The sequence below is a fragment of the Adiantum capillus-veneris genome, chromosome 1 (genome assembly GCF_014529385.1).
Source record: "Adiantum capillus-veneris isolate H3 chromosome 1, ASM1452938v2, whole genome shotgun sequence".
NCBI lineage: Eukaryota > Viridiplantae > Streptophyta > Polypodiopsida > Polypodiales > Pteridaceae > Adiantum > Adiantum capillus-veneris.
In genome coordinates this window covers 95,978,968-95,991,002 of record NC_140931.1, presented here as the reverse complement: position 1 = coordinate 95,991,002, position 12,035 = coordinate 95,978,968, and positions in this window count along the sequence as shown.

The following is a 12,035-nucleotide window of genomic DNA, read 5'->3' as shown; positions in this document are numbered from 1 at the left end:
TCATCGTTACCTTTGATGACTACTATGAGAAGCCCAGGTGCATTAGTGACTTTTCTTAAGCACAACTATTGGCAATGAAATCAAGTAGATATTTCTACAGAGGTGATGTAAATGAACGGCATGCTCATGTAAACCACTTTAATGGATTACCATCCATGGATATATCACGAGGACAGGGATGGTACAAAAGGGAAGACGTTAATTTCAATGCACAAGTTGAAGTGCTAAATTTGATACTCGAGATGTGGACAAATATAAAGGTAGGACCTCAATTATACGAACCTCGTTTGATCCTAATGCTGCAACTTGGGATTACCTAAAACCCAGCTCAAGAAGAACTATTCAGAACAAAGTTTATCATTCAGACCGTATGAATTAGTTTCTTGATTGTACTCAAGGAGCCAGAGATCTGGAATCATATTATCAATATTTCTTAACCCTTGTCAAGTTGCTCCAGCAGGGAGGACTCAAGAGGTCAGGGTTACATAATCCTATGAAGACTAGACTCCAGAGTCTTCGTCTTACCAATTTTGCAGATGTCCTTGATGCAGACAAACTCATTGAAATAGAGTTATCTACTATCGGAAAGAGGAAACCAAAACCTATTCCTATTTGTGAAATCAAAAAGGCCTCGTCCTGAGGAGGAACAAAGGTCTGAACTCCACAACAAAGAAGAGAGAACTTATTACGTATAAAATCCAGACAGGATCGTTTGTGCTATACTTGTCTTGATCCTGGTCATCAATCCAGGGATTGTCCACTTAATAATTCAAGCTTCACAGGATTGGTGGACTTTATGAAAATAGAAACTTCAATCCGAATCAAAATTTTGGAAATAACAAGTCAAGGCCATCGGCAATTCAGAGGAACTCCAATCAACAAAACTCTAACCAAAACCAAAGACAACTCAAAACCAAGGGAATTTTAGACCAGGAAATCCACCTTTTGTTTGGAATGGACTGCCTATCAACAATAACAACAATGGAAATGTTAACCGTCAACCTCGTCTAGGAGGAGGAGGAAATCAAAGACCTCAAGGAAGACCTCAAGTTAACAGAGCTCAAGGGGCTAGAGGTAAAGGAAATCAGACAAACGCATATATTCATGCTACAATTAAACATCAAGGAGTGAATGAATAATTTTCAGTAATTCAAACCCCAATGGAGTATCAAGGTAACCATTTTACTATTTCGGGGAGTACACATTCTTTTATATCTCCTAAGTGAATCAAAAACCTCATTTTGCATGAGCACCCTGATATAGACCTTACATTAGAATTAGCTATGGGTAGGAAGGGTAGATCTTCTACTTCAGTGCGTAAGTTAAATTTTGTTTTGGATGGTCATAATACTTCTGCAAACTTCAGAGTCTTACCCATAGGAATCTACGATGGAATTCTAGGAATGGATTGGCTTAAAGCCAATGATCCTCATATACATTGTAAAGATGATTCATTGACATTTGAAAATGACCAGAACTCTAGGATTACATTTATTGGGAAGTGGGGAAAGCCTAAGCTTAGACTAGTAAACTTTACTAAACTTATAAAGAGTCATAAGAAAAATGAAAGGATTTACGCAGTAAAGCTTAACCCTAAGGAGAAGAAGATAGATTCACCTGAATCCGAATGGATAACAAAATTTGATGATGTATTTCTCAAAGAACTTTCACAATTACCACCAAAGCGTGATGTTGATCATGCAATAGAGCTTACTCAGGAGCTCAACCAGTTGCGCATTTACCTTACGAAATGTCAATACCTGAATCTGAAAAACTCAAGGAGCATTAACTCAACTCCTTAAACAAGGCTTCATTCGACCCAACGTTTCTCCATGGAGTAATCCTATTCTCTTTAATCAAAATAAATATGGTACTCTACGTCTTTGTATTGATTATCATAGATTGAAGCAGGAAATAGTCAAGAATAAGTATGTAATACCAAGGATTGATGAACTGCTTGACCGATTACAATGAGCTTTTATCTTCACAAAAATTGATCTTAAGTAAAGGTATTACCAAATCTAAATCAAGGAGGAGGACACACCAAAGACAGGATTTAATACTCGTTTTGGACATTATGAATTTATAATTATGTCTTTTGGACTTACTAATGCTCCTACAACTTTTAATCGTTTCATGATCGATGTGTTTTGAGAGAATCTTGATGATTTTATTCTTGTCTTATTTGATGATATCGTGGTTTATTCAAGCAACAGAGAAGAACACGAACAACATGTATGGAAAGTACTTGTACTTCTCCGTCAGAATCAACTTTATGCCAAACATAGCAAATGCACCTCCTTCACTGATAAGGTGGAATATTTGGGATTTATTGTATCCAAGGATGGTGTTTCTACTGACCCAAGCAAGAGTGAAGCTGTTATAGCTTGGCCTACACCAAAATCAATACGAAAAGTATGTGGATTTCTTGGTTTATTAGGATGGTATCGTACATTTATTCAAAGCTATGCTAAGATTGCATCTCCATTGACTAGTACGCTTAAGAAGGCTAAAGTGTTTCCTTGGAATGAACGTACTCAAGCTAGTTTTGAGAAATTCAAAGAAGCTTTGGTGAATGCTCCAATATTGCAGCTTCCAGACTTCTCAAAGACATTCACTGTGCTCATTGATGCAAGTGGACAAGCAATTGGTGGCATAGGCTGTCTCAAGAAGGAAAACCAGTAGCTTATGAATCTCGTAAGCTACGTATACATGAGTTAAACTATCCTACACATGACTTGGAATTATTGGCCATTGTGCATGCTCTTAAAGTATGGCGACATTATCTTCTTGGAAAGAGATTTGAACTACATACCGACCATATAAGCCTGAAGTGGATTTACACCCAACCTAACCTTAAGATGTGGCAATGAATATGGATGGAGTTGTTATGCGAATATGATTTAGGGATTGTATATAAACCTGGGAAGTAAAAACTTGTGGCCGATGCCTTAAGCATGAAGAGTACTATAGTGGCTGTCACAACCTCTACTACTTCTTTAATTGACCTTATTCAAGAAGGTATAACTCAGGACCCGTATTACATAAAAATCTAGTGTTTGAATAACGTAAATAATTATACACAGAAGCAAGAGAGGCAATTAAAAGGCTTCCACGTCAAAGGTGATGACTTTTACTTCGATAATTGTCTTTGTATTCCAAAATCAAGGTGGAATCAAACTTCACATATTACAGGAAGCTCATGATATACCTATAGCAGGACATCCAGGGTACATTAAGACTTACTCTATTGTAAGAAAGAGTTTCTTTTGACCAGGACTAAAGAATGATGTGTTGAACTATGTTACAAGATTCTTAACATGTCAACGTATTAAAGCTAAACGAATTCGATACCCCAGTAAGCTTCAACCTATTGATGCTCCACAAATGAAATGGGAATGTATATCCATGGATTTTATTATAGGACTTCCTACATCTCTGGGATATGACTCTATTTTCATTAGGAAAAGTTTGGACTCAAAAATGGGCCTTGTAAGAATTGTTGATGTGGCATAGCTTTCAAAAAGTGGGGATCGGTAAATTTTTTGCAAATAAGATCCAAACTTGTCGGAGGTCGGATATTTAGAATCTACTCTTCAAATGCTATCTATTGATATATAGCATGCATGTATTGGACATTGCCTTCATGTAGATCTAGAAAAAGGTGATTTTAGATTACCGTAACGGTAACAAAACCTCGCTGATTGAAAAAAAATGGCATAACTTTCATAGAAGTCATCCAAAATTTTCAGACCTTGGCTCTTTAGAATCCATTTTTCAAGAACTTTCCAATGATAGGTCATATCATGGGGTTCTAAGCAATATTTAGAGGGGTCTACCGGGTTGCTTTCTTTTGTACAACTTTGATGATGTGGAACTCTTAAAAGGCCCAAAAATGAGTTCAAAATTTTCCTAATGAGTGGTTATTGATATGTTTACAAAAATGACTCTTTTTTTTTCAGTTAAGACAATGTTTACGGCTAAGGATATAGCTCAGGTCTTCATTAAAACTGTTTTCATATATCACGGTGTCAAGAAATAGGCGGTCTTGCCAAGAAGGCACCGGGCCTCTTGCTGTGAGAGTTTGTGAGGAAGCTCAAGGGTTATGAGAAAGAGCTAAGATGTAGATAACATAGCTTCTAGAGCTAAAGAAGAAATGTAGCCAAAGAAGCCGCTCACTTTTCCTTACAAACACACACGTGATGGAGAGAACTCATGAAAGATAGTCTGAACAAAACAAAAATGAAAACATCGAGATTACGATCATATCGTATCATGGGTAGGATAAAAGGGTTAATGGATGAGTTAATGATATTTAATATTTGTTGTCCAAATAAGCTGCGGATTGCTCTTTGGAACTGTAGCTTTGTGCTTACTATAATGTATATGTTTTGTCTAGCGATTGGGATTAGTTGTGAGTACAAATCCTCTTGATTCATAATAAAATAACCACATTCACATCAAAAGAGAAGTCATAGTCAATAATAGGTAGTATGATGGGATCTGGTGAGAGAAGTATTTCATTGAGCGTTTCAAGGCCAAATAGAAACACTATGCGTTGCTGAAATTGAATCTTTCGACTAATCCAAATGTTGACCCTAATAGATTGCACTGAATGGAATCGAAAGAAATTATCTCTATGTGGATTATGGTTATTCATCAATGATATACTTAGTATGTTCAAAGATAAAGGTGTGAAAGAAGTGAAAGGAGAAGAAGAAGAGAGTTTCTCTCCCAACCCCTATTGTTGCCCTTAGGCAATAAGGATACTGCGGGGAGAGAAGTACCTGTAGCAAGGAGATTCTAGAGTTTGTGGAAGAGAATGAGAACCTTAAGAGAGAGAGATGCTTGTGGAAGATAAAGATATGGCTACTGACCTTGTGCTCATAATTGTTTCCCGCAAGAAGGTTGTACTCATTACATTGACAAGGTTGTTGCTTGAATACCTTCCAATGAACCAATTAGGACACAACAAGAGAGATCAAAGGAGGAGTTAGATAGAATTAGAGATAGTTCTAAGTGTGGTGGTGGTATTAAAGATAGATAATGAGAGATAGAGATAGAGTTAGAGACATGTATTGGACTAGATATGCAAATGAAAGTAAAACTAGCAACATATATCTTACATGAGAGCATTCGCCACCACCTTAATGGAGAGAGAAGATGAGGCAAGACTTCAGCCTTTCTTCAAGAGAAGGTGTGGCACTAAGATGAGTGTGTCACTATGGAATTGAGCTATTCTCACTCACTCATAACTTGCCTCAATGAAGAGAAGGTTGCCCTTTTTATAGGTGAGGGAGCCATGTTTTACACAATCACTTGATTAGGCTAAAGAGTTATCCCAAATCAAATGTTCTTTGGATATTTCTTAAAATGGGAAATATTAGGACTCAAAATATCATGAAATTCAGCATTTTTGGTCGTTCAAGCTCCATGTGGGTGCATGATGTATGTGGGCCCCACCTAGGCATCTTCTGTGTGGCTCTAGCAGGGGGTCCCAACTTGTGTTTCTTGTCCTTCAAGGCATCTTTGAGGTATCACATTCACATGCTTATGTTTTTTATCCTCAAAATATATTATTTTATGGAAAAAGACCAAGATTACCTCTTTTCACTAGATTCACCTATTTACCATCTCTTCTTGCAGTGTAGTTGTGAGAGGGTTTTTCACTGGTTTCCCTGTAACTTTTGACATGTAACTTGGATTGACATGCTTCAAAAGGCAAAATTGGCCTACTAAAAGAGTTTGACTTGGTTTTGGCCTTTTCTCCATGCCCTTAGGTCAGAATTTTCAAATTGGGATGGTCCAATAAGCTTTGGATCTTCCTTTTCATAAAGTCTTCTAGTAGGCCCTTCCCTCTTGTATGTATCCAAGAAGGTATGCATTATTGAAGGGTTATATTATTAGATAAATGTGAAAAGAAGAAAATAATTTATATATGGTAGGGTATAGCTAAGTATTAGAAGAAATATACAAATGCTTTTCCCCCAGACAAAAAGAGGCACAATCATTCATACTTTGCTTGCTGTACTTTCTAATAGTAATGTATATTTATATTACTTCAAAGGTAAATACTAAGGTATGGTAGAAAGCTTTTATTTATGCATATGAGTAGTATATGAAGTATACTTATGCGTCAAAAATTCACAAGATAAATCGTTTAATGCCCGTTCCCACTATATACGTGCCATAGCAGGACATCCACCCCCTCTAAACGTGCACATCCTGCGATATGTGCCATATTGTCTCTTTGTAAGATCGACCCTCTTGTACATCTTACTTGATTTCTTCTTCACTGGATGATTCCAGAGCTTCATTTTTACTTTGAGTTTCACCTGTGTTTTGCTCTTCTTCCTCATCAACATCTTCTAGATCATTGTCTCCTCTTCTCTTAAACATTTTGATCCTTTTTCCTGCAATGGGAATCTTTATTTCTGTACCATCTAGTTCAGACAAGTTGTAAGTAGCATTTTCATGCACATGCTTTACAACATACGGTCCAAACCATCTTTTTGAGAACTTACGCATGACTGTGTGTTGGTTATCAAAGCTACTATCATACACTAAAACCCAGTCACTTTTATCAATTGCTTTGCTCCTGAGTCGATGTCGCTTATCAAAGTAGTCCTTGTTTTTCAACCTTGCATTTTTGAGTCGTTCTTTTGCACCTAAAACGTCTCCAAGTCTTCTCTCTAGTTGCCTTATATGCAGTGCAAGGAGATCTTCCCTGCTAAACCCCTCTTGCCAAGGTAGTACATTCCATGTGGGAATTGTATCTTCAATCGGCATCACTGGCTTTTGACCATACATTAGCTCCGCAGACATATAGCCAGTTACTGAGCTATGTGTTGTACGATCAGCCCATAAAGCATATGGTAATAGTTTTGGCCACTCACCAACTCTTCCTTCACAAGCCTTGGCCAAAGCTTTGATGATAGGAGGATGCCCTCTGTCACTCTTTCCATTGCCTTCAGGGTTGTAAGCTGTAGTAAGAGAAAGCTTGATTCCTAATCTAGAAAAGAACTCCCTTGTTTCTTCGGCATCCAGTTCACCTCTATCTGCAGTGATTTTTCCCACACAACCATAATGGCAAATCACCTCTTCAAGAAGGAATTTGTACACAGCTTCTGTGGTTTTAGCTCTTAATGCTCTTCCTTCAACCTGATTAGTTAGGTCCTCTCGTACAAGAACCAAGTATCTCATCTGCCAGAGTCCTAAAGGCATTGTGACTAGATCCATAACCCATTTATAGTGCATGGCTAGTGGATATGTAGGGTGCAATCCATCACGATGTCGGACATTTGAATACATTTGACAAGTTACACATGACTCTACAAATTGAGATACATCTTTATACATACCCTTCCACCAATATTTTTCTTTCAACTTGGAGAAGGTTGCCCACACACCCCTGTGTCCAGCCCATAGACTCTCATGAAACTCTCGCATGAGCTTTACTTGAGTCTCTTTTTTACATATAACCCGTTGTGGTGTAGCACCCTTTTGTTTAGGATGCTTCCACAAGTAACCATCCCTCAAAAAGTACCCATATGCTTTCCTACGTATCCGCTTGAATTCTTGTTCAGACCAATCATCCTATTTTGTTAGAGTACTCAAGTAGCTTCCAATAAGAAGCCAATCACCTTCATAAAGATCTTTCAAGAATGATTCAAGTAGATTAGTCATGCAGACATTGTTACCTTTGACATGAGAGATAGAGTAGAACTTTGTGCCTACATCATCTCCCTCGTGAATCATTTGTGACTCATCTTCATACCTTGCCCTTGATAGCATATCTGCCACTGTATTGTCTTTACCTGCAATGTGCTTAAACTCAGGATTTAAGGACTTAATGTAGGCAATCCACCGCAACATAGCAATGTTTGGCGTTGAGCAGCTTGTAATCATCCCAAGAAGTGGTAGACAATCTGTTTCTACAACCACACATGCACCAATTGGGTAATCTTTCCCACTTTTCAAAGCTGTAACCATACCCCATAACTCTCTCTTTATCTATGGATAGTTTCTTTGGCGAGAACTTAGTACCTTTGCTCCAAATCTTACCACATACCTGTGTCCTTCTTTGTCATCTTGCCCTATTGCCCATCCAATCCCTGTAGGAATGGTGTCTACTATCACAATTACTGGCCTTTGACATTCATAGTCTACCTTTCTCAAAGTTGTTGCTGACTGGAGCAACTCCTTTAGCTTTTTCATGGATTTTACATGTTCTTCTGTCCATTTAAACTTCTGATTCTTTCTAAGCAGTTGATAAAGAGGATCAGCTACATGTGCATAATGTGGAATCCAAATAACATAGAAGACACATGCTCCCAGAAACCTTCTAACCTCAGTGATGCTAGTGCACGTTTCTTTCATTCTTTGGATGGCATCTACCTTTGTTGGACAAGGTTTCCTACCATATGGCCCGCACATGTGCCCCACAATGAGCACTTCATTGACACCAAACATAGACTTTTTCCCTGACAATGTAAGATTCACTTCTTCCAACCTAGACAAAATTTTATCACAATCATTTATGTGATCTACCACAAACCTGTGACATCCGTTGAGATCCAAAGCTTCATCTTTGTCACTTTCTTCACATCCTTTGATAGGCAAATCATCAATGAAAGGCATTGTGATTTGAGGAATAAAGTCATGTAAGACCTTATTCATCCCATTCATCATATGTGCAACCGAGTTGGTTGCTCCCTGTGGCAAGGTACACATCCTTACCAAACCCAAAGGTGTCCTCATGGTTGTCAAGTCTTTGCTTTCGATTTTGCAAGCTGAAATTGATCATACCCTGACTAGAGATCCCCCATTGAGTAGATTGCCCTCCCTGCAAACGCCTCTGCAAACTCATCCACAATTGGACCTGTACCTACATTTCTAATTGTCACCTTGTTTACTGGTTGCATATCTTGGATGAAGCGTAGAGAATCGTTCTTCTTTGGAACTGTGAACCACCTGTTTGAGTATGGAGCACAAGAAGGCTCCAAGATGCCCATTTTGATTTTCTCATTCAGTAGCTCTACTAACTTTGGCAAATGAGCCTTTGGAACTGGAATAGGCCGCAAAGTCCAAGGCACATGAGGTATTGTGAAAATTACCATAGGAGCTACAATAGAAGGATCAACACATCCTATCTCATGTGGCTCAAATGCAAAAGCCTTACCATGCTTTGAAAGCATTTCTTTGAAGCACTTTGTCTCCTCCTATGTTAGAAACTCCTCACGACCAATCTGCAACTCTTGGAAAGACTCCTTTGTGAAGGTATGCCCAATCTTTTTGGGATTCCTCAAATTTGGTTGTAAAGAAGCCTGCTCAACCTTTTCCCTCTTGTTGGGTGGTAAGGGTGAAGCTACTGGTTTCACCTTCTTTGCTACACTCTTGTATTTAGTTTCAACATGGACTTCTGGGCCAACTGTTTGGCTTTCTTTAAAGGCTTCTATTACTTGATACATTTCCATAGAGCAAACTTCCACAACTTCATTTTCAAGATGCAAACTAGACCCCATTATAGCATCAAGCTCACCCATAGTATCTACAAAACAAACTTGTTCACACAAACCCAAAACATTTTCAGTAGGCTCTAGCAACCCACTCCTTATCATGCCTATTTGTACATTATGCATATATTTCCTCTCACATCTCTTCAAATCTTCAAGTTTTGTAAAACATACTGATCCATTCCTTGTTACCAAGGAGCTCGTTGAGAAAGTTTCACCTATTTTTGGATCAGGCGAGACCCTTTTTCTTTCTGTACCACTGCAATCCCGCTTTACAATGGTACTTGGCCAAAACCCATCATTTCTCTATGATCATGAAACTCTTTGCTCACCTTTGGTAGAGGATGTTCTCTGAGGTTGTCACGGTTTCTTTCATGGTTTACACAAACTGTGAGAAATTGGACAGCTCGTTTACAATCTTTGCTACGTATCCTAGCATATTCTGAACCATCATCCATTACCTTTGTTTCCATTCGAACTCCCACAATGTAGGGTTGTCCAAGGATGAGATGATATGAAGATGTATCCTGTACAAAGAAGTTTTGGTCAATCTTTACATCACCTATTGTCACCTTCACACCTGGACATGCTGCATACAATTCACCGGATGAATTGTTTGCCACTTTTACCATCCAGCCATGATCTGTGTCCATTGGCCATTTGCACTTGTTGTAGATACTCTTTGACATTATGTTTATTTCTGAACCGTGGTCAATCAAGGCAACAAATGGCTCTTCAAGATCACCTACCTTGACCAAAGTTTCTGTAGTAGGCCTTGCCCAGTGACTTCGTGAATAGTAGCTCCTAGGAATATCTTCAACTTCTTCATCATCATTTGAGAAATGCACTTGCTTCACTCTCTCACTAGATTGGTAGCATCCTACCATAGTTCCATCATCCTCCTCCTTATTTTGCAATTGTATCCCTTGTGTCTTTGAGGTTTCCCCTTGAACCTGTGGACGAGAAACTTCAGCAAGAGTTTGCCTCTTCCTCTTGATGATGTCAATGATCTCCTCATGGAATTCACGTTTTGCAATGCCAAGAACTTCTCCTAGAGTAAACTCAATCTTGCTATTTAAGATCCTTTCCTCCAAGACTTTCTTTAAATCTGTAGCAACCTCAATATTAGATTGTACTTTATAAGTTGGGCCTTTTGTCTTACCTTTTGCTGGCTCTTTCTTCTTTCCTGTTGTAGACTCCTCCATGAGTACTTCAGGTGGAGATGCTCCTTGTGTTGAGGGTGTTTGAGAAGTCATTGAGTCTCTTCTTCCCCCACTTCTAGAAGCTCTTTTTGATGGTCCTTCATCAGCATTCTCACGCCTGCGCTTCTCTTCTACAATCGCCTCATTTTGTTGGCATTTTGTAATGTAGGCATGCACTGACAATGAGTCCACTGGATCATTCCATCCTGTTTCTAGATGTATGCAATCACCTGCTTCATGTAGAATCTCTTTTGTAAGCTTTCCCTTTTTAGCTAATTGCATGACATTTGGCCAAATTTGACCATGATGGTCACTCACCTCTTCATCAGTAAGATGCTCAATTTTTACTCCATAAGTAGCTGCCTCAACTTAAGAGGTGGCATGCTTAGTTGCCATATCTTCAACTAAGGTTTGCATTCCCCCCTTCCCAAAGTTAGTTCTCAAGGGTAGACCTGTCTCTCTTAAGTGGATTTTACCATCCTTAAAAAAGACAACATCTTTTGACAAAGCATCACTAAAATGATCACAATCCCTTCTTACATGGTCTGTACTATCACACCAAATACATCTAATAACAAACCCTTCTTTGGGCTGTTGTCTTTGCCTAGGAAGTGGCCCTGATGGTTGGCCTTTTTCTTTAAGCTTTGCAAGCTTCACCTTCAAGTCATGCATTCCCTTCACAAGCTCATCTAGCATGGACTCATCAAACTTAGGAGCGATAAAAGTAGGGTTTATCATTTTGTCAGAAGTTGAGGTTGAAGGACTTGTAGTGTTTACTACCATCTTGTCCCTTCTTCTTTGTCGTTTGGCAAGCAACAAGACAGCACCTTCAACTTCATTCCAGTCGGTCTTTAGTCCTTGCTCAGCATCTTTATCTTCAAGAAGAAGCTCCAAATTTTCTTAAAACTCTTTACCTGCTGATGGCGGCTTTTCACAAGCCAAGCTCCCATACCCCTCTTCTCTCATCTCCACCCCATGAAAACCCCCTCTTAGGGAGGGAGTGATAAAAGGCATTGGAAAACATAAGAAAAAAATAAAGTATGATTATGTAAATATATAAGAAAGTTAAAATAGGCCACCTCATGCCTGCGGGGTAGCCCATCCCCACCTTGCCTCCTTTTTTCTTCATTGTTGCCCCGCCGTCTGTCCCTTTTCCTCTCTTCCACTCAAAAGGTCAACCCCCTCTCTCTTCCCCTTGTCCTTTCTCCTTTCTCTCTCCCCTCAAGCTACCCCACCTCTCACCAATAATGCATTATAACTCACCAATAATGCACCCTAACTCACATGCAACTTACCCTATCTTCCAAAATAGTATACC